General features: G+C 39.9%; 1 protein-coding gene and 1 long non-coding RNA gene across 7 annotated transcripts in view; one reads left to right on the forward strand and one right to left on the reverse strand.

The window, feature by feature from the left end:
* The window catches only part of LOC133538555 (uncharacterized), a 173,989-nt gene extending 162,053 nt beyond the window's left edge, over window positions 1-11,936 (reverse strand). For all 4 annotated transcript variants that reach the window (XR_009803034.1, XR_009803037.1, XR_009803036.1 and 1 more), the window contains exon 1: window positions 11,899-11,936. This is a non-coding gene — a long non-coding RNA (uncharacterized LOC133538555). The remainder of the gene's footprint in view (window positions 1-11,898) is intronic.
* psip1a (PC4 and SFRS1 interacting protein 1a) overlaps window positions 1-24,869 on the forward strand; it is a 594,174-nt gene that overhangs the window by 180,840 nt on the left and 388,465 nt on the right. The window lies entirely within an intron of this gene.

The raw sequence follows: 24,869 nt of genomic DNA on the forward strand, positions 1-24,869 counted from the left end.
CACCATTTATCATACCATACCAACTTTATTTATACAGCCCTTTGAAAACAACCACAATTGAAAAACAAAGGGCTGTAAACCAAAAACAAACACACAAAAAGCAGAGAAATACAGGCAAAGGACAGACTAACATTTAAAACAGAGGTAAAATAATTATATATGCACATAAAAAGAGCAGATACAAATTATCTTAAGAGCCATTTGTTGGATAAAAGGCAGTTAAAAAGTTAAAAACAGTTTAAACAGTTCAAAGTCTCAAGCAGGGTTAAAAGCCAGTGAGTAAAAATGGGTTTTAAGAAAGGTGTTAAAAGTAGCAAAAGAAGGGGCCTGTCTCTCAGGAAAGAGGGAGATCGTTCCAGAGTTTGGGACCCGCAACAGAAAAAGGTATTTATTTAATGTTGGAGCCTTTGTAGTCCAGATGCCACAATGCCCACGGTACGACAGAAGACTGAAAATGATCTGTTGTGCTTTGGTTCAACCAGCACAAGTCAGGAAGCGCCTTACTTTTAACTTGTATTATTCGTGGCAATGTTCTTTCAACTCGGAAAAAGTCTCTACGTGTGTGCAAAGCACTTTGAAGAGCAGTATAAAGATGGATTTTCCAATTAACTTCTTTGAATGGCGGGCTCGGCGACAACTATTTATGGCAATAGAGGAGACAATGACTGTGTAGGTCAGGGGTGCCCATTACGTCGATCGCGAGCTACCAGTCGACCGCGGGGGGTGTGTCAGTCGATCTCCAGCCAGGCTTTTAAAAAAAATAGACCTAAAAATGAGTGATCATCAATCTTCACCAAGACGTCACTTAAATGACATTCACGGTACCGGAGGGTCTTGTGAGATGACGCTGGCTGCTGCAAGATCATTATTATGAAAATATGACAGAGAGGAAGGCGAGAAACACTTTTTATTTCAACAGACCTTCCGTCAAAACTCTAAAGGCCGACTGCACATTTCCTATCTTCACAATAAAAGCCCTGCTTCATGCTGCCTGCGCTAACTAAATACAGAGTCTCGGAAAACTGGCGTGCACAAGCGATCCCTCAGAAAGCTGGCGTGCACATCACTTGTGCACGCCAGCTTTCTGAGACTCTTATTTTGTTAGCGCAGGCAGCATGAATACTAAGGACTTTTTTTTTTTGCCTTTATCATCTATTGCAGTGGTCCCCAACCACCATTGGTATCAGGCCGCAGAATAATTTTTTATTCATTTTTATTAAAAAAAATAATAATAATAAATATATATATATTTATTTTTTTATTTTTTTTTTAATATAAAATCAACATAAAAAACACAATATACACTTACAATTAGTGCACCAACCACAAAAACGTCCCTTTTTCATGACAAAGGAAAAAAAAAAAAAAGAAGAAAAAAAAAAAAAAACAGATTCCCCCCCGCCCCTCCCCCGGGCCGCGGGACAAATTATTAAGCGTTGACCGGTCCGCGGATACAAAAAGGTTGGGGACCACTGATCTATTGTATTTCTTCATTTCGAGCTTGTAAGATCCATCCATCCATCCATTTTCTACCGCTTATTCCCTTTTGGGGTCGCGGGGGGCGCTGGCGCCTATCTCAGCTACAATCGAGCGGAAGGCGGGGTACACCCTGGACAAGTCGCCACCTCATCACAGGGCCAACACAGACAGACACACTAGGGACCATTTAGTGTTGCCAATCAACCTATCCCCAGGTGCATGTCTTTGGAAGTGGGAGGAAGCCGGAGTACCCGGAGGGAACCCACGCATTCACGGGGAGAACATGCAAACTCCACACAGAAAGATCCCGAGCCTGGATTTGAACCCAGGACTGCAGGACCTTCGTATTGTGAGGCAGACGCACTAACCCCTCTGCCACCGTGAAGCCCAGCTTGTTAGATGTTTCTATTTATGTATTTTTTTCTATCAATGTATTGTTTGATCATTGTGATTTTACTCAACTTGTACAGCATTTTATTGTTGTTTTAATGCTCTTTATTAATAAATATTGACTTTTCAGTTCTATGGGGACAAGTTCGCAAAATTTGATTGGTGGAAACCGACAATTAAAAAAAAAAGAAGAATTTAAAAGGCTTTTTAAGTGTCTTTTATATACCGTATTTTTCGGACTATATATATCGCAGTTTTTTTCATAGTTTGGCCTGGGGTGCGACTTACACTCAGGAGCGACTTATGTGTGAAATTATTAACACATTACCGTAAAATATCAAATAATATTATTTATCTCATTCACGTAAGAGACTAGAAGTATAAGATTTCATCGAATTTAGTGATTAGGAGTGAAAGATAGTTTGGTAAACTAGTAGCATGTTCTAGAAGTTCTAGTTATTTGAATGACTCTTACCATAATATGTTAGGTTAACATAGCAGTTGCTTATTTATGCTTCATATAACCTACACTTATTCAGCCTGTTCTTCACTATTCTTTATTTTAAATTGCCTTTCAAATGTCTATTCTTGTTGTTGGCTTTTATCAAAGAAATTTCCCCAAAAAATGCGACTTTTACTCCAGTGCGACTTATATGTTTTTTTCCTTCTTTATTATGCATTTTTGGCAGGTGCGACTTATACTCCGGAGCGACTTATACTACGAGAAATACGGTAGTCGATTTGGCTAAATGTTAATTTACAAAGCCAAAGCTTATCTTGAGTCCTATGCACTTACTTAGCACACAGAGGCCGTCAGTGTTTATTCAATGAACTGCAGAGAGTACTGGGCATCTATTATGAGTAGAGTGTATTCATCTATGTCTAAATGTTGAGTAAATAATTGCTATTTAGCACAGTATAGCTTTACATTTTACATAAAATAAATACTTATCTATTTTCCCCCAAAATGATCACCCCGGCACGTACTTGTTCAACTTTACAGTTAATGCCAGCTTTACAGGTGCCACATCTAGTCTCCGGGCGGTGTGTTAAAGACAATGGTATCTGCTTCCTGTTTTGGAGGAGAAAGGGATAGATTTATTTGACGTGTGGCACTTATTTGTTTGAGTGGACAATTCACAGGGCAAATAAAAGCTATTTGTCAAGAAATGCCAATCGATAAAATGTATTTCAGGAAGAAAAGAAAAAAAAGATTAACAATAAAAAAAGAGAATGACAAAGGACCCTTGAGCCATATTTGTAAACCCTTATCTGTGAATGCTTTGGTACCAAGAACACTGTAGATCAGTGGTTCTCAAATGGGGGTACTTGAAGGTATGCCAAGGGGTACGGGAGATTTTTCAAAAATATTCTAAAAATAGCAACAATTCAAAAATCCTTTATAAATATATTTTTTGAATAATACTTCAACAAAATATGAATGTAAGTTCATAAAGTGTGAAAAGAAATACAACAATGCAATATTCAGTGTTGACAGCTAGATTTTTTTGTGGACATGTTCCATAAATATTGATGTTAAAGATGTATTTTTTTGTGAAGAAATGTTTAGAAGGAAGTTGATGAATCCAGATGGATCTCTATTACAATCCCCAAAGAGGGCACTTTAAGTTGATGATTACTTCTATGTGGAGAAATCTTTATTTATAATTGAATCACTTGTTTATTTTTCAACAAGTTTTTAGTGACTTTTATATCTTTTTTCCAAGTAGTTGAAGAAAGACCACTACAAATGAGCAATATTTTGCACTGTTATGCAATTTAATTGATCAAAAACTGATGACATAGTGCTGTATTTTACTTTTTTAGCTCTTTTTTTCAACCAAACCAAAAATGCTTTGCTCTGATTAGGGGGTACTTGAATTAAAAAATGTTAAAAGGGGGTACATCACTGAAAAAAGGTTGAGAACCACTGCTATAGATCAGTGGTTTTTAAACTGTTTTCACTAAGTAACACCTCAGACAAAACTTGGCTTTCCAAGAACCATCATAATGACCAACAATTGGATTTAACTATTAAATGAACCTAAAATCTGACTTATTTTATCTTTGTGGAAAACATTGGACACAAAGTGTTGTCAAGCTTATGAGATGTGATGCAAGTGTAAGTCACTGTTTTAAATGTATTTTTTTTATTTTTTATAAATGGCTGTGATGATGAAAATGGGGGATTTCTAATCACTGCTACGTTGGAATTCTTATTAATATTGATGCCGTTGTTGATATTATTCATTTTTGTTTGACTATACTCATGTTTGTGTGTCCTCTCAATTGCTATTCTGAATGTTGCTGGTTTGGAATTGGAATTGTATTATGATATTATTGTGTATTTATTGGTGGGAATGACTAATACTTTTTAAAAAAAAATGATAATAATGGCCAACATTAAAATGCAGTAGCGTAGTAGGCCTAAGTAAAAACAAGTCAGAAATTGTATTTAACAAGTACATTCAATATGTTTGGCCACTGTAACATTAGACACAGATTGAACAGTAACTGTGTTTAAATATAGGAAAACAAAACACTATTTTAACCAAGTGATTCTTTAGCGTACCAGTAGTGGCACCCGGACCACTGTTTGGTCTACATCCTTTGTGCGTGTACACAACTTTTAAGAAATACCTACTGGATTTTGGAGAACATTCTTAAGGCCTATTTTTTTGGGAGAAACCTGGCCTTTTTTTATTTTTTTTTTTAAAACAAGCACTCGGACAGATTAAAGCGCTCACAAGGCATCAGCATCAAACTGCTGGAGCTTCTTGCCCTCTACATTTTTTAAACACAGTCAATAGATCTAAATATTTTACGGTGCCGCCGCGGCCAATTTATTGTTTGATGTTCTGAAAAAAACTTGTGCAGAATGAAAAGGGGATTCATTAAAAGCACGAGGGCCCCCGCCATCGGCTTTGAACGCAGAGTTTAACCGGGATATTGATCATTCTCTTTCTTCTGTGACAAAGGCCACCAGGGACGCTGGAAGGTGTCGGTGGATTAAGGCGCGCCGCCAATGATGCCAGATGTGTGTGTGTGTGTGTGTGTGTGTGTATATAAAGGTAAGTCTAGGACTTTTGCAGCAGCAACATCAAATAACTAAAAAAAACGACCAAAATGCTGACGTGTTACAGGTCTAAGCAGGTTTAGGAGCCCAGTGTGAGTACCAAAAAGTGATTTTTACAGTTAAACCTTAAAGGGGAACATTATCACAATTTGAAAAGGGTTAAAAACAATAAAATCAGTTCCCAGTGGCTTGTATTCTTTGAAGCTTTTTTCAAAATTTTACCGGTCCCGGAATATCCCTAAATAAAGCTTTAAAGTGCCTTATTTTCGCTATCTTCCAAACCACTATCCATTTCCCTGTGACGTCACACAGTGCTGCCAATGTAAACAAACAATGGGAATACCACAGCAAGATATAGCGACATTAGCTCGGATTCAAACTCGGATTTCAGCGACTTAAGCCATTCAACAGATTACGCATGTATTGAAACAGATGGTTGGAGTATGAAAGTATTGAAGAAGAAACTGAAGCTATTGAGCGAATAGCTATTGACGCTATTCATAGCCATAGCATGGCCGAATAGCTGCGTTAGCATCGCCGGTAAAATGTGCGGACCAAACGATCAGGACTTTCGCATCTTTTGACACTGGAGCAACTTAAATCCGTCGATTGGTAAGTGTTTGTTTCGCATTAAATGTGGGTGGAAGGAAACGTAATATAGTTGCAAATGCATCTGCAGGTTATCCATACATCTCTGTGTCATGTCTGCTTTAGCACCGCCGGTAAAATGTGGAGACACTCTGGCACATTCAATGGTGGTCTGGCGGCAGACACTTTGGCATCTTGGGGCCAGTGGTGCAACTTGAATCCCTCCCTGTTAGTGTTGTTACACCCTCCGACAACACACCGTCGAGGCATGATGTCTCCAAGGTTCCAAAAAATAGTCAAAAAAACGGAAAATAACAGAGCTGAGACCAGGTGTGTGTAATGTGTAGAAAATGAAAATGGCGGGTGTGTTACCTCGGCGAAGTCACATTCTGACGTCATCGCCTCTAGCACGATAAACAGAAAGGCGTTTAATTAGCCAAAATTCACCCATTTAGAGTTCGGAAATCGGTTAAAAAAATAGATGGTCTTTTTTCTGCACCATCAAGGTATATATTGACGCTTACATAGGTCTGCTGATAATGTTCCCCTTTAACATTTTAAAGGCCTACTGAAAGCCACTACTAGCGACCACGTAGTCTGATAGTTTATATATCAATGATGAAATATTAACATTGCAACACATGCCAATACGGCCTTTTTAGTTTACTAAATTACAATTTTAAAATTCCCGGGGAGTTTCTTGTTGAAAACGTCGCGGAATGATGACGCTTGTTTGTTGTAGCGGACATATTAGCTCAGCACCACTTACGGCTAAAACTCGTCTCTTTTCATCGCATAATTACACAGTATTTTGGACATCTGTGTTGCTGAATCTTTTGCAATTTGTTCAATTAATAATGGAGACTATAAAGAATAATGCTGTTGGTGGAAAGCGGTGGATTGCAGCTGTTTTTAGCACCGAAACACAGCCGGTGTTTGTTTGTTTGTTTGTTTGTTATGAAGCATTAACACAGAGCGGTCAAGCGAACATGTTTCTCTACGTCAACTAGCATGTTTTTAGATGGGAAAATTGTGATATTCAGTCTTACCGGAGACATCAGTGGATTATGGGACTTCCTCCTGCAGTAGCTGTCAAAAAACGCAGCTGTGAGCTTGGCTCCTCGGCTTCTCTTTGAGACACTGGCGTGTTCACCGCAGCCATCTGACTTTCAGGTATGTCTTTACAATCTCACTAAAACACTATTAAAACAATAAGCAGATAAAGGATCTTCCAGAATTATCCTAGTAAATGTGTCTAATTACATCTGAAACGCTCACACTGCCGCTGCCCGGAGCCATCGCTTTTTCTTTTTTCTTTTTCTAGTCCTTCACTATCAATATCCGCATCCACAAATCTTTCATCGTCGCTCAAATTAATGGGGAAATTGTCGCTTTCTCCGTCCGAATTGCTCTTACTGCTGGTGGCCATGATTGTAAACAATGTGAGGATGTGAGGAACCCTCACACCCGTGACATCACGCGCACATCGTCTGCTACTTTCGATAAAGTCAAGGCTTTTATTATTAGCGACCAAAAGTTGCAAACTTTATCGTGGATGTTCTCTACTAAATCCTTTCAGCAAAAATATGGCAATATCACAAAATGATGAAGTATGACACATAGAATGGACCTGCTATCCCCGTTTAAATAAGACAATCTCATTTCAGTAGGCCTTTAACGTCACAATCAATTTTGTGAGCAGAGTTGCTGATGTCTGCAGTAATACAATAAGGTGTCACAGGCAGCAAGGCACATGTTATATCTAAGTCTGTGGTTCTTAACCTTGTTGGAGGTACCGAACCCCACCTCTTTCATATGCGCATACACCGAACCCTTGTTGTTTTTTTTCAAATTCAAGACAAAGTTATGTTTTTTTTTACTGGTGCACAAAAATGAACCGTGCATGAACCTCACCTTGTTCAAAGAACAAAAACCAACACAATTTGCACACCTGCAAATCAGATGGAAAATGAGTTAGATTAGACTTCCTTCTATTGTCATTCAAATGTGAACTCTACAGTAAAGATAAAAACGAAATGTTGTTGCATTAGGTCAGGGGTAGGGAACCTATGGCTCCAGAGCCAGATGTGGCTCTTTTGATGACTGCATCTGGCTCTCAGATAAATCTTAGCTGTCGTTGCTTAACACGATAAGTCAGTGTTTTCCAAACTTTTCTGAGCCAAGCCACATTTTTTTAATTGAAAAAATGCAGAGGCAAACCACCAGCAGAAAACTTAAAAAGATGAAATTCAGTAGCTGATACTGACAATAAGAAGTAGTTTTTGCAATTGTCGGATATGAATTCAAACCATAACCATACATGCATCACTATAGCTCTTGTCTCAACGTAGGTGTACTGTCACCAGCTGTCACATCACGCCATAACTTAGTTTGAGTTTTCTGGTGTTTTCCTGTGACTTGCGCTCCTATTTTGTTGGCTTTTCCTTTTTTGTTGGTATTTCCCTGTAACAGTTTCATATCTTCCTTGAATGTTATTCCCCGCACATTTCTTTGTTTTCGCAATCAAGACTACCGGTATTTAAGTTGTGCGGACGCACTCGTTCTTTGTGGGGACGTTGTTGATTGTCATGCCATGTACGGATGTACTTTGTGGACGCCGTCTGCTCCACACGCTGTAAGTCTTTGCTGTCGTCTAGCATTCTGTTTTTATTTACTTTGCAGCCAGTTCAGTTTTAGTTTTGTTTTGCTTCAATGCCTTTTCTTAACGGCACTCTCCTTTTGTTTATTTTTGGTTTAAGTGTTGGATACATTGTTACCTAAACGCTGCCTCCCGCATATTATGATCACGACATACCATGTTTCCCATATCTACAAAGCAATTAGCTCCCTACTGCCACCTACTGATATGGAAGAGTATTACACGGCTACTCTGCTGTGCTCTGGACAGCACAGACACTCAATAACAGCACATTTTTTAATTATAGTTACAGGCTTGCAAAAAATATTTTTAACCCAATTAGATGAAATTAGATCATCTCCCACGGCACACCAGATTGTATCTCACGGCACACTAGTGTGCCACGGCACAGTGGTTGAGAAACACAGCGATTAATAATGAATAATTCCGCTGGCAATCACAGTGTTGAAAATGACGTTCAAAATATAAAACATTCTCATGCATTTTAATCCATCCATCCGTTTTTCTACCGCACCTGTTCAAGAAGTCGCATTAATGGGACGGTGTGGCGCAGTGGAAGAGTGGCCGTGTGCCACCCAAGGGTCCCTGGTTCAATCCCCACCTAGTATCAACCTCGTCACGTCCGTTGTGTCCTGAGCAAGACACTTCACCCTTGCTCCTGATGGGTGCTGGTTAGCGCCTTGCATGGCAGCTCCCTCCATCAGTGTGTGAATGTGTGTGTGAATGGGTAAATGTGGAAGTAGTGTCAAAGCGCTTTGAGTACCTTTGAGGTAGAAAAGCGCTATACAAGTACAACCCATTTATTTATTATTTAACTATTTTATGCATTATTGAAAAACACAAAATAGCTTCAGAATAAGAAATGTTATTAAAAAGAAGAAGATACTTACTATACTCTTAAGATGTTGGTTTTACTTAAAAATGCACGCATTTAGTTGTATTCAGTGTTAAAAAATATGATATGGCTCTCACAGAAGTACATTTGATAATATTTGGCTTTCATGGCTCTCTCAGCCAAAAAGGTTCCGGACCCCTGCCTTAGGTCCTTGTAGTGTAAGATAAAAGAGCAATAAGGTGCAGATACAAATAAATAGATTACAGTACATATAAATATATTGCACTTTTGCATATGCATCCAGATTTATGGATGTATGTTATATTCTATTTATATTCTAGCGAGTTAATCCGTTTTTGGGGGGAATTGAGGGTATTATTATGATGCGTTCAAGAGTCTTATGGCCTGAGGGAAGAAGCTGTTACAGAACCTGGAGGTTCTGCTACAGAGGCTGCGGAACCTCTTTCGAGAGTCCGGCAGTGAAAACAGTGCTTGGTGGGGATGGGAGGAGTCTCTAAAGATTTTCTGAGCCCTGGTCAGGCAGCGGCTTTTTGCGATCTCCTGGAGGGAGAGGAGTCCTGGTGATCTTTCCTGCCGTCCTCACTACTCTCTGCAGAGACTTCCAGTCTGAGACACTGCAGGCTCCAGTCCAGACAGAGATGCAGTTGGTCTATAGTGCCTCTGTAGACTGTGCTGAGAGTGTTGAAAGGAGCTGTGCTCTTTTCATCCGACGCAAAGTTACAATGATTGGGGGTATTACGCACATAGGGAGAAGTTTTTTTTTACACAATGAGTCGGTTGTGTCTTGACCTCAGCGATGTAAGCTCTGGCTCTGCCGAACCCCTGAGGCCGACTCATCGAACTCCTAGGGTTCGATCAAACCCAGGTTAAGAACCACTGACCTAAGTTGTGCATATAATATGGCTTGAACGCATGTGATTAATCACATTACTGCATTTATCATGTTTAAATGCGGATTAATCGCACAATTTCTTTTGAGCGCACATTTATATTAGACGTAGAGGTTGCATATGTTTTAGTAATTTGAAAGACCACATAAAAAGATCCATTTGAACAAAAAAATCTGAATTTGGCATCATGCCCAGCAGTTTGAAGGTAGCCTGACTCCTTTTAGTTTTTAGTTTGTTTGTGTGTGTGCAAACCCTGAAAGTCAGACAAATTCCTCGGACTCACAAGCTATTTATATTCAGCCTTCTGCCCGAATGCAGCTGAGATAGGCTTCAGCAGCCCCCCGCAACCCCGAAAGGGACAAGCTGTAAAAAATGAATGGATCGTGGATGGATATTTTTAATTGCTAAAGACAGATGACAATTAGCTTGTACCTATATCTGGTCTGTGGTATCTGGTCTGTGGTATATATATATATATATATATATATATATATATTGTTCAATGTCCCTATCAATTAACGGCGTGGTGCGGTTGGGAGACTGCAACCTGAGGGTTCCTAGTTTGATCCCCACCTTCTACCAACTTAGTCATGTCCGTTGTGTCCTTGAGCAAGACACTTCCACCTTGCTCCTAATGGGTCGTTGTCAAGGCCTTGCATGGCAGCTCCCGCCATCAGAGTGTGAATGTGTGTGTGAATGGGTGAATGTGTAAATCAGGGGTGGGCATTACGTCGATCGCGATCGACTGGTCGATCTCGAAGGGTGTGTCAGTCGATCTCAAGCCAGGCATTAAAAAATAGACATAAAAATGAGCAATCATCAATCATACCAAGACTTCACTTTGGTCAGTTGTTTGACATTCTCGCCACCCGAGGATCTTGTGAGATGACGCTGGCTGCTGCGAGCTCATATTTAAGAAAAAAATCACTAACAGGGCGGACGCAGAGAAACACATTTTATTTCTAGAGACTCCGTACCTACTGTCAAAACTCTAAAGAGCGACTGCACAGTTCCTGTCTTCACCATAAAAGACCTGTTTCATCCTGCCTGTGCTAACAAAATAAGAGTCTCAGAAAGCTAGCAAGCTAAGGAGTTTGATGCCAATGTATTTCTCCCCCGCCCTCACTTGCTTGCCCACCCGCACACTCACTGACGTCACTCACCTGCTGCCAGACATTAAAGGGCCACACACATATGCTACTCTCATAACAAAGTGTTTAAAAACCAGTATGCAAGTTGGACAAATGAGATGCCAAATCCAACCACTTTCATGTGGTATTGGACAGAAAGGAGGACTTTTTTTTTTCCTCCATTTGAAAATGCGGACGTTATCATCACCACTGTCTGATTCCAATCAATGCAAGTCATCAGAATCAGGTAATACACCAACTTATATTCTTGTCTTCATGAAAGAAAGGATTCTATGTGTGTTAAACATGCTTGTATTATCATTAAACACCATTAACTTGTTAACAAAAATGTATCTTTCATAAATAAATAAATATAAATTATAAATAGGAATGAGGTAAATCTCCTCGACTTGGTCAATTGAAAAGTAGCTCGCCTGCAGAAAAAGTGTGAGCGCCCCTGGTGTAAATAGTGTCTGACACATAGAATGGAGCTGCTATCCCCGTTTAAATAAGAAAATCTCATTTCAGTAGGCCTTTAAAGGATATAAATAAAAGTTCCTGGGAATTTCTTTCACCATTTTTATTTCATCCCCAGCTGCTCTCGTATTGATTAAACTGTACACAAATATGACAAAGGAGGTGTGTTGCAGCATAAAGACAGCAATGAGTTAATAGACGGTCTCAAGCTCTTGTTAAATTATGTTTAAGTAACAAGCTAGCTGACTAACATTCATGTTGGACCACGGACACAAATGCCTTTTAAGCCATTGACTTTTTAAAAAGCTGTGAGGTTTAAAAAGGTTGTGAAATGTGTCAAAAGTGGTACTTACGTCGACTGGAGTTATTGTGAGTGACGTCATTGATTAAGCAGAATGGCAGTTTGCCATTGGTTTAAAAGACAGGCAGGTGTGAGATGGTACGATCCACAATAGGGGTGCAGGAAATTAAACATCATATTATTTCAGAGTCCAACGTCAAAAGTGTAAATATTTTGAAACATTTTCGAAATTTAGTTTTCATTAAGAATGTATTCTACATGTATTATCTATTAATAGAATGATTCTGCCACTAATTGGTGGTGATGTTAGTTCCATAAAACCCTCAATTTGTGTGTCTTGGGTTCCCCATGAGTGCTGAGGCATCAGTTTCAAACTCAAGGCCTGATAATATGTTTTAAATAAAGTATTTTTCTTGTCTTACTAAATGTATTTGTTCTTTACATTTTGACATTTAAAAAATATGTGTACTGCAAACAACAGCATTTAAGTCAAACTTTAACATTCTCTAATAATGCAACAATATATGATACTATCACATATTCCAAAACATGTTCTGTTTAAACAAAAATATATACTTAAATATTTGCTTTGACTTATTTGATTGTGCACTTTAAAAAAGACAAAAAAAAAATTTACGATCAAATTTTGGCCACCAAAGTGCCAGTTTTTTTTTTTTTTACCGTAAAAATAACTTTGTTTCCATTTTTTCTCATTAACAGTAGCACAATAAAGAAACAACAACTAAGGGTTTTCCATTGCATTTACAGTAAAATGCTGTAAAAAAAAACCTGCCAATTTTACGGTAAAATTCTAGCGAATGAGCTGCCTTTTTTTTTTACCGTAAAAACAACTTTGTTTTCATTTTTCAATATAAAGTTATGCAATAAAAAAACTATAGATTTTCTGGAAAAACAAAAAAACAAACTACCAGCTTTGTTTCACGAATTGTACTGTGAAAAAACAGTGGTATTGGTTTTCCATCCATCCATCCATTTTCTACCGCTTATTCCCTTTCGGGGTTGCGGGGGGCGCTGGCGCCTATCTCAGCTACAATCCGGCGGAAGGCAGTGTACACCCTGGACAAGTCGCCACCTCATCGCAGGGCTAACACAGATAGACAGACAACATTCACACTCACATTCACACACTAGGGCCAATTTAGTGTTGCCAATCAACCTATCCCCAGGTGCATGTTTTCCATTGCATTTACATTAAAATGCTGTAAAAAAATAAAAAAATAAAAAAAAAGCAAATTTTACAGTAAAATTCTAACGAATGAGCTGCCAGTTTTTTTTGCCGTAAAAACAACTTTGTTTAAATGTTTCCATAAATAGTAATACAAAATTAAAAAAACTTTTTTTGGGTAAAAAAAACAAAACAAAAACTGCCAGCTTTGTTGCACACATTTTACTGTGAAAAAACAGTGGTATTGGTTTTCCATTGCATTTACAGTGAAATGCTGTAAAAAAAAAAAACAACAAAAAAAAAAACTGCTAATTTTACAGTAAAATTCTAGCGAATGAGTTGCCAGTTGTTGTTTTTTTACTGTAAAAACAACTTTGTTTCAATGTTTCCATACATATAGCAATACACTACAAAAACAACTATAGATTTTCTGTTGAAAAAAAACAACAACAAAAAAAACTGCCAGCTTTGTTGCACAAATTTTACTGTGAAAAAACAGTGGTATTGGTTATCCATTGCATTTACAGTAATATGCTGTAAAAAAAACAAACCAAAAAAAAAAACCAGCACATTTTACAGTAAAATTCTAGCGAATGAGCTGCCATTTTTTTTTTTTTTTACCGTAAAAACAACTTCGTTTTCATTTTTCAATACAAAGTTACGCAATAAAAAACAACAACTATAGAGTTTCTGGTAAAAAAAAAAAAAAAAAAAAAACTACCAGCTTTGTTTTACAAATTGTACCGTGAAAAAACAGTGGTATTGGTTTTCCATTGCATTTACAGTAAAATGCTGTAAAAAAAAAAAAAAAACTAAAAGAACAGCAAATTTTACAATAAAATTCTAGCGAATGAGCTGCCAGTTGTTTTTTTTACCGTAAAAACAACTTTGTTTCAATTTTTCCATACATAGTAATACAATACAAAAACAACAACTATAGATTTTCTGGTCAAAAAAAACAACCCCAAAAAAAACTGCCAGCTTTGTTGCGCACATTTCACTGTGAAAAAACGGCGGTATTGGTTTTCCATTGCATTTACAGTAATATGCTATAAAAAAACAAAAAAAAAAACCTGAAAATTTTACAGTAAAATTCTATTGAATGAGCTGCCAGTTTTGTTTTGTTTTACCGTAAAAACAACTTTGTTTCAATTTTTCCATACATAGCAATGCAAAATAAAAACAACTTTTTTCTGGTAAAAAAACCAAAACAAAACAAAACTGCCTGCTTTGTTGCACAAATGTTACTGTGAAAACCAGTGGGATTGGTTTTCCATTGCATTTACAGTAATATTCTGTAAAAAAAAAAAAAAAAAAAAGAAAAACAGCAAATTTTACGATAAAATTTCAGCAAATGAGCTGCCAGTTTTTTACAGTAATTTCTAAAGATTTATTTTACAGCATCATTAAAAAATATATTTAAAAATCAAATGCAGAGGCAATTGTATAAATGTATCATATACTGTACATCCATTTAAATTGATATATTACCCACTGTTACAAGCGGCAACCATAACTGCGATGTGGCCCTCAATGAAAACGAGTTTGTAACGTTTGATGGGCATCGTGGTGAAGTTGCGTTCTCTCGTGGGGGCAGCGGAATGGAACACAGCGTGAAGGTAAGGATGATGATTTATTTACACACTATAAAACAGACTAAGGAAACCAAAACACTTGCACGAAGGCACTAACAAACAAAACCAACCGAACTAGCATGTGAGCTAGGAGGAACAAAAGACGCTAGCATGTGAGTTAGGGAAATAAACAAACAAATAGCATGGAAGCTAATCGAGTACGAAAAGGTATTTACCACAATGCGGGATAGCGACGTCACCTGTTGCATGAAAAGCAATTTTCCCGCGCACACTGGGGGTCAAATATATTGTACGTACAAACACACATATACTCACACACACACACACACACACCGTTATTCATACATACAAACATGCATACATAGGCACCTATGCTCCCACATACATACACAAATACAGTACATACCTACATACTCCAAGTCCATCCAACTACACGCACATTCACGGTACAAACATTCACATACTGTACATATACATTTACTGTACAAACAAACATACACATACTGTACATATACATTCACTGTACAAACAAACATACACATACTGTACATATACATTCACTGTACAAACAAACATACACATACTGTACATAGACATTCACTGTACAAACAAACATACACATACTGTACATATACATTCACTGTACAAACAAACATACATATACTGTACATATACATTCACTGTACAAACAAACATACACATACTGTACATATACATTCACTGTACAAACAAACATACATATACTGTACATATACATTCACTGTACAAACAAACATACATATACTGTACATATACATTCACTGTACAAACAAACATACACATACTGTACATATACATTCACTGTACAAACAAACATACACATACTGTACATAGACATTCACTGTACAAACAAACATACATATACTGTACATATACATTCACTGTACAAACAAACATACACATACTGTACATATACATTCACTGTACAAACAAACATACATATACTGTACATATACATTCACTGTACAAACAAACATACATATACACATTCTGTTCATATACAAGTACATATACATACATACACTCATGCACATAATCACGTTTCATCAAAACATATATCAACGTTGTTGCCCTAGGGTAAACTGGGTAACATATGGCCTATTGACAAAGCTTAACCCATTGTTACTACAACAATCTACAAGATTAATATAGGTTGCCTCTCTCTCTTCTCCTCCATTTTTCGGTATTCCTTTTTTTTTTGTTTTTGTTTTAGTATTTCAATCAATCAATCAATGTTTACTTATATAGCCCTAAATCACTAGTGTCTCAAAGGGCTGTTTCATTTATTTTTTTTATTATCTCTCTAGCTATCATTATGTATACGTATTGTTGCATTTGAACAACTGTATTGTTGAAAATAGAGGTAAACTATTTGTATTGTTCATGATCAATAGTGCTTTTTCTATTGGTATTTGTATTGCTCCAGTTTTGGTGTAAAAATGCTCATTGTCATTACTATATCATTATTTATTTCACTAACTGCTTATTTGCTATCACTTTTACGGTCATATTTGTACATATCGTATGTGCTGGTGTTGTTCTATTGTTGTTGTTATTGTTGTATTTGCTGCTGTTGTTTTTGTCTCTCTGTCTAATCCTCCTCTTATCCCCACAATTTCCCCCTCTGTCTTCCTTTTTTTCTCTTTCTATCCCCTCCTGCTCCGGCCCGGCTGCACCAAATGATAATATAAATACATTTAATAAAGTCAAATTCAAATAAGGCAACAAGAGAAGTATCGATATGTGTTACGCCTGTTCGGCATTGTGATGCCGGGTTCGATTCCCTCGAGGATGCGTCGAAAATTGAACACAGCAAAAGGTATGAACTAATGATTTACTTAACAAAAGGTGCTTGAGAACAAAAATACTGGAACTAAGAAAAGGCAAACAAAAGACGCCAGCATTAAAGCTAGGATAAACAAATAGTAAACTAAACTGGCACATAGGCACACAAAGGGGAAAACAAAACATTTAGCATGAGAGCTGAGATTGAATAAAAGTGCGCAGCGTGAGAGCTGGCGAGAATTATACTGAAATTTGCATGTAAGCAAAAGCGCAAAGCAGACGTACTGTTGTGCATAAAGAAATTTGGATCCCAGACTGAACAACAAAAGATGCAGGCTTATATAAGGCAGGTGATTAGTGAGGACAGGTGTGCATGGCCGTGAGAAACAGGTGAAACTAATGAGCTACCATGGTGACCGACTTAAACAGGAAATAATAGGAGTGAAGTGAATTGTGAAGTGAATTATATTTATATAGCGCTTTTTCTCTAGTGACTCAAAGGGCTTTACATAGTGAAACCCAATATCAAATTTTTACATTTAAACCAGTGTGGGTGGCACTGGGAGCAGGTGGGTAAAGTGTCTTGCCCAAGGACACAACGGCAGTGACTAGGATGGCGGAAGCGGGGATCGAACCTGCAACCCTCAAGTTGCTGGCACGGCCGCTCTACCAACCGAGCTATACCGCCCCCCGAATCAGGATCAGACGGAGAGTGAAAATAAAAATGGAACCACAAACAATAATATGTGGAGGATCCAAAAAGCGGATCTCAACAATATGGGCATCTACATCAACTATATGATTTGCCTGAGAAGCTGGACAGGACAAAAAAATATATAAAAAAATAAAAAATTTCACTGTGAGGTCGAAGGGCAAACAAAGGCAGGCTTAAATAGGGAGGAAAACAAGAGACAGGTGACACTAAATGCATAACTATGGAAACGAAACAAAACAAGAAGTGCCACCAGGAACTAAGGAAGTCAAATAACAATATGAAAAACAAAACAGAACCAAAACCAGAATATGCCGTGATTCGAGGAGTGGATCATGACAGAGTTTGCACGCCTGATCTCAGGTGATCAACATCAATCATGTTTGTCCTTAAAGTACATTGGAAAGGACATGCAGGCAGGACACAGCAGGGGAGGACATGCCATTTTTATTGTCTTTTTTTGACTGGCATTGCATGATGGGGGTCCATCCCGCACTTTGGCCCTGGCATGTGGGCGAACCATGTTGCAAAGAGGGGATGGTTGTCCTTCGTAGATATTCTATGTGTGGCCCCGACTCACCCGCCCTGTCATTCTTTGCGCGTGGGAGCTGAGACGGGGGTCATGGCTGGCACCCACTTCTCCGCCAGACGTGACAGCACAGCTGGGCCGCTTAATGACAGAGGGCCCGGCTCGCACCTGCCCAACCCCGGGCAGAGCGGGCGACCTCACAAAAAGGGGGGACGAGGGTAAGCCACCACCACCTGAAACGGGCAGATGTTCAAAGGAGGAGACAGCTGCACTGCAGGGACGCCTCTCATCTCTCTCTCTAATTGAAAATCATGTAAAGGGTCAATTGTGTGAGCCTGGCTTTGCAAGTTAGTAGCTTGTAGATGACAAAAACAACACGGACTGGTTGCCTCGTTGGCTGCCATGTAAGTGGGAAAGTAGGAAGATGTGAGGACCATCTGCTGGAGGCCTCGCTGAGGGAAACCTCATCATTGGCTACACTAAACAGACACTGTTGTGACATATGGACTCCAAAGCAAGAAAGAATGCACTGCAAGTAACGGGGGGCGAGCGTATAAAAACAACACTGATTCCAAGCTTATCAACATGTGATTAATGGCAGGCTCGTGGTACGTTGCTGAATACGTTCACGGGGGTGACCCTCGCCTCGGGTTTCAAGTCTGATGAGGAGCGGCGATGTTCCAGCCTCCCCTACGACTGCTGAATGATTCTCCGTTTGTGGTTTTCTTTAAGCAGAACCAGCTCCGGAACTGTCACACAACATCAGCCTCTATGGAATTCAGCAGCAGGGACTTCCGAGCAGGACTCGCGGCACACTACGACAGACGGCGACAGCCAGGTCTCACCAAACAGGTACATGAGAAACTTTTTATCAGGTTCAAACACTGATGACATGTATTAAACAAGACAAGAAGCAAGGAATTAAACAGAGACATAATTCAGGACAGGCAAACGCCACATAGAAAGATCACGGGATTGAACCCAGGACTACTCAGGACCTTCGTATCGTGAGGCGGACGCGCTAACCCAGGGGTAGGAAACCTATGGCTCTAGAGCCAGATGCGGCTCTTTTGAGGCCTGCATCTGGCTCTGCGATAAATCTGAGCTGACATTGCTCAACACGATGAGTAATGAATAATTCCACTTGTAGTCATAATGTTAAAAATAACATTCAAAATATAAAACATTCTCATGCATTTTTATCTTCAAGAAGTTGCGTTAATGGTAAGAAGTAATTTATTTATTATTGTTTAGTGTTGGGCTTGCCCTCCTGGGGGTTCTTCAGACCACCAAGCACCAACATGAGAGCCTGTTTTAGGGTTAAAATATATATATATTTTTTTCAATTAGTCTCTCAGTTGCTTTCCAGCAATTGTCTTTTTCTCTTTCGTCCTCATTCGCCCTCTGGCTCCAGCCCCAACCCTGTCTCTCCTCCTGGCTGCTGCTTATAACAGAGCGACAGGTGATTAGATAACAAGGCCCAGGTGGGCCTTCTACGCACCTGTCGCTGATTTCAAGGCCGGTCCTGGCAACATCCTGCTTTGCTGCAGGCCCGCAGGCCACGCCCCCTCCACAGTTGGCTTCAGAATAACAATGTTATTAAAAAGAATAAGAGACCTATTATACTCTGGAAATGTTGGTCTTACTTAAAAATGCACGCGTTTAGTTGTGTTCAGTGTTGAAAATGTGTTTATATGGCTCATTAGGGAAATACATTTTAAAATATTTGGCTTCTTGGCTCTCTCAGCCAAAAAGGTTCCCGACCCCTGCACTAACCCCTCTGCCACCGTGCGTGGGTTCCCATCGGGAACTTCCAAAGACATGCACCTGGGGATAGGTTGATTGGCAACACTAAATGGTCCCTAGTGTGTGAATGTTGTCTGTCCATCTGTGTTGGCCCTGTGATGAGGTGGCGACTTGTCCAGGGTGTACACTGCCTTCCGCCTGATTGTAGCTGAGATAGGCTCCAGCGCCCCCCGCGACCCCAAAGGGAATAACCGAGTGATGAGCACAAATAGTTTTGGCTCACTTTTTATACTAGATGCCCTTTTTGACGCAATCCTGGCCGGGGAATCCAATAGAGGCTGAAGTTTATCCCAATATACCTCCAAAGATCAGTATTATTATTGTTATGATATTGAAGTGAATGAATATACTTTTTATATAGCGCTTTTATTCTCGTGACTCAAAGAGCTTTACATAGTGAAACCCAATATTTAAGTGACTTTTTTTTTTTTAAACCAGTGTGGGTGGCACTGGGAGCATGTAGGTAAAGTGTCTTGCCCAAGGACACATCGGCAGTGACTAGGATGGAGGAAGTGGGGATCGAACCTGGAACCCTCAGGTTGCTGGCACGGTGAATATTTAAGGAAGTGGAAGGTGAAGCTAAAGTTAAAGTACCAATGATTGTCACACACACACACACACATTCGTATGTTACGACAAGTTCTTTGTCCAGTTCAATAGTGTTTTGGACCTTCTTCATCAAAGTGCTGGCACTCGCAACTTTATTTGACCCCGCGGTGGCTTATTTTTCAGCCGTACTGGATTAAAGAAAGCACAAAGTATGAGTCATCAACACATTATGTGAATTGATAGACGGGGTTGCTAGTGTTTTAGTGAGTTAAATAGTACCTGATAGTCGGAGGGGTGTGTCCACGGGTTTGTTGACTAGGGCTGGGCGTATCGATACCAAGTATCGATAGTATCGATACTTGGTGAGTATTGGTATCGTATACTCACTCCCAATCGCTCCCAATGCAATCGCCTTTTTTTTCCCTAGTCCTTCACTCTAAATTTCCTCATCCACGAACCTTTCATTCTCGCTCAAATTAATGGGGAAATCGTCGCTTTCTTGGTCCGAATAGCTCTTGCTGCTGGAGGCTCACATTACAAACAATATTCAGATGTGAGGAGCCCTACAACCCGTGACGTCACGCGCACATCGTCTGCTACTTCCGGTACAGGCAAGGCTTTTTTATCAGCGACCAAAAGTTGCAAACTTTATCGTGGATGTTCTCTACTAAATCCTTTCAGCAAAAATATGGCAATATGGCGAAATGATCAAGTATGACACATAGAATGGAGCTGCTATCCCCGTTTTATTAAGAAAATCTCATTTCAGGAGTGGCGAGGAGCGCTGCGCTGCGCTTACATTTGTTTTTTTTTAATCGGAGTGATTCGCTTAATTTGGTGAAGTATCGATACCACCACGATTGCATTGGGAGCGATTCAGATGTTTTTGGACACATTTACTAGTAGAATTCTAGGAAATCCCTTATCTTTCTATTGTGTTGCTAGTGTTTTAGTGAGTTGGATAGTACCTGATAGTCGGAGGGGTGTGTCCACGGGTTTGTTGACTAGGGCTGGGCGTATCGATACCAAGTATCGATAGAATCGATACTTGGTGAGTATTGGTATCGTATACTCACTCCCAATCGCTCCCAATGCAATCGCCTTTTTTTTTCCCCTAGTCCTTCACTCTAAATTTCCTCATCCACGAACCTTTCATCCTCGCTCAAATTAATGGGGAAATCGTCGCTTTCTTAGTCCGAATAGCTCTTGCTGCTGGAGGCTCACATTACAAACAATGTGAGGATGTGAGGAGCCCTACAACCCGTGACGTCACGCGCACATCGTCTGCTACTTCCGGTACAGGCAAGGCTTTTTTATCAGCGACCAAAAGTTGCAAACTTTATCGTGGATGTTCTCTACTAAATCCTTTCAGCAAAAATATGGCAATATGGCGAAATGATCAAGTATGACACATAGAATGGAGCTGCTATCCCCGTTTTATTAAGAAAATCTCATTTCAGGAGTGGTGAGGAGCGCTGCGCTGCGCTTACATTTGTTTTTTTAAATCGGAGTGATTCGCTTAATTTGGTGAAGTATCGATACCACCACGATTGCATTGGGAGCGATTCAGATGTTTTTGGACACATTTACTAGTAGAATTCTAGGAAATCCCTTATCTTTCTATTGTGTTGCTAGTGTTTTAGTGAGTTAAATAGTACCTGATAGTCGGAGGGGTGTGTCCACGGGTTTGTTGACTAGGGCTGGGCGTATCGATACCAAGTATCGATAGTATCGATACTTGGTGAGTATCGGTATCGTATACTCACTCCCAATCGCTCCCAATGCAATCGCCTTTTTTTTCCCTAGTCCTTCACTCTAAATTTCTTCATCCACGAACCTTTCATCCTCGCTCAAATTATTGGGGAAATCGTCGCTTTCTTGGTCCGAATAGCTCTTGCTGCTGGAGGCTCACATTACAAACAATGTGAGGATGTGAGGAGCCCTACAACCCGTGACGTCACGCGCACATCGTCTGCTACTTCCGGTACAGGCAAGGCTTTTTTATCAGCGACCAAAAGTTGCAAACTTTATCGTGGATGTTCTCTACTAAATCCTTTCAGCAAAAATATGGCAATATCGCGAAATGATGAAGAATGACACATAGAATGGAGCTGCTATCCCCGTTTTATTAAGAAAATCTCATTTCAGGAGTGGTGAGGAGCGCTGCGCTGCGCTTACATTTGTTTTTTTGAATCGGAGTGATTCGCTTAATTTGGTGAAGTATCGATACCACCACGATTGCATTGGGAGCGATTCAGATGTTTTTGGACACATTTACTAGTAGAATTCTAGGAAATCCCTTATCCTTCTATTGTGTTGCTAGTGTTTTAGTGAGTTAAATAGTACCTGATAGTCGGAGGGGTGTGTCCACGGGTTTGTTGACTAGGGCTGGGCGTATCGATACCAAGTATCGATAGTATCGATACTTGGTGAGTATTGGTATCGTATACTCACTCCCAATCGCTCCCAATGCAATCGCCTTTTTTTCCCCCTAGTCCTTCACTCTAAATTTCCTCATCCACGAACCTTTCATCCTCGCTCAAATTAATGGGGAAATCGTCGCTTTCTTAGTCCGAATAGCTCTTGCTGCTGGAGGCTCACATTACAAACAATGTGAGGATGTGAGGAGCCCTACAACCCGTGACGTCACGCGCACATCGTCTGCTACTTCCGGTAAAGGCAAGGCTTTTTTATCAGCGACCAAAAGTTGCGAACTTTATCATCGATGTTCTCTACTAAATCCTTTCAGCAAAAATATGGCAATATGGCAAAATGATGAAGTATGACACATAGAATGGAGCTGCTATCCCCGTTTAAATAAGAACATCTCATTTCAGGAGTGGTGAGGAGCGCTGCGCTGCGCTTACATTTGTTTTTTTAAATCGGAGTGATTCGCTTAATTTGGTGAAGTATCGATACCACCACGATTGCATTGGGAGCGATTCAGATGTTTTTGGACACATTTACTAGTAGAATTCTAGGAAATCCCTTATCCTTCTATTGTGTTGCTAGTGTTTTAGTGAGTTAAATAGTACCTGATAGTCGGAGGGGTGTGTCCACGGGTTTGTTGACTAGGGCTGGGCGTATCGATACCAAGTATCGATAGTATCGATACTTGGTGAGTATTGGTATCGTATACTCACTCCCAATCGCTCCCAATGCAATCGCCTTTTTTTTCCCCTAGTCCTTCACTCTAAATTTCCTCATCCACGAACCTTTCATCCTCGCTCAAATTAATGGGGAAATCGTCGCTTTCTTAGTCCGAATAGCTCTTGCTGCTGGAGGCTCACATTACAAACAATGTGAGGATGTGAGGAGCCCTACAACCCGTGACGTCACGCGCACATCGTCTGCTACTTCCGGTACAGGCAAGGCTTTTTTATCAGCGACCAAAAGTTGCGAACTTTATCATCGATGTTCTCTACTAAATCCTTTCAGCAAAAATATGGCAATATGGCAAAATGATGAAGTATGACACATAGAATGGAGCTGCTATCCCCGTTTAAATAAGAACATCTCATTTCAGGAGTGGTGAGGAGCGCTGCGCTGCGCTTACATTTGTTTTTTTAAATCGGAGTGATTCGCTTAATTTGGTGAAGTATCGATACCACCACGATTGCATTGGGAGCGATTCAGATGTTTTTGGACACATTTACTAGTAGAATTCTAGGAAATCCCTTATCCTTCTATTGTGTTGCTAGTGTTTTAGTGAGTTAAATAGTACCTGATAGTCAGAGGGGTGTGTCCACGGGTTTGTTGACTAGGGCTGGGCGTATCAATACCAAGTATCGATAGCATCGATACTTGGTGAGTATTGGTATCGTATACTCACTCCCAATCGCTCCCAATGCAATCGCCTTTTTTTTCCCTAGTCCTTCACTCTAAATTTCCTCATCCACGAACCTTTCATCCTCGCTCAAATTAATGGGGAAATCGTCGCTTTCTTGGTCCGAATAGCTCTTGCTGCTGGAGGCTCACATTACAAACAATGTGAGGATGTGAGGAGCCCTACAACCCGTGACGTCACGCGCACATCGTCTGCTACTTCCGGTACAGGCAAGGCTTTTTTATCAGCGACCAAAAGTTGCGAACTTTATCATCGATGTTCTCTACTAAATCCTTTCAGCAAAAATATGGCAAAATGATGAAGTATGACACATAGAATGGAGCTGCTATCCCCGTTTAAATAAGAACATCTCATTTCAGTAGGCCTTTAAGTGTGTTTATGATTCTGTACGATGAAGCCTGACAATCCAAATAATGGCAGGATGCACAGTGAATATGCTTTAACTGTCTAAGTATTGTTTTTTTTTTAAATATATCTATTTATTGGAATATTTAGTGGCTTAGGTGCTTCTAAGTGGTAACACACACATGCATGGCCTCTCGGTTTTAGCTTTTGAGGGGATTTTGTGTCGGGCTGCACATGTCACAGTGTACATAGCGGCAGAATTCACATTTCAAAGGCAAGACAGCTTCTGGGCTTGCTGAACTTTTGCTTGTTATCAGGCGCTGAGAGTGAAGTGGAGGGAATTGATCTTTTGTCTAGTGGAGGTGCGCTCCCCTTTGGGCTCCTCTCTGCACGATGGCTGCCTCTCCTCCAGCTGACACTTGTCCTGCCACAACTGCGAGGGAGAGAAAGAGAGAGCTGAGCTGCTGACACCGGCATTGATCTCCACTCCACTCCTCCTGAAGCTCAGTATCAAACTACTGGAGACTTGGTGGAGACAAAGTAGGCAGAGAGGCGGGATAGGCAGTGGGAAGGAGGACCGATGGAACAAAGAATAGTGTACACTTGTGTGTGTGTGTGTGTGTGTGTGAG

Source organism: Nerophis ophidion, linkage group LG20 (assembly GCF_033978795.1).
Source record: "Nerophis ophidion isolate RoL-2023_Sa linkage group LG20, RoL_Noph_v1.0, whole genome shotgun sequence".
NCBI classification, from domain to species: Eukaryota; Metazoa; Chordata; class Actinopteri; order Syngnathiformes; family Syngnathidae; genus Nerophis; species Nerophis ophidion.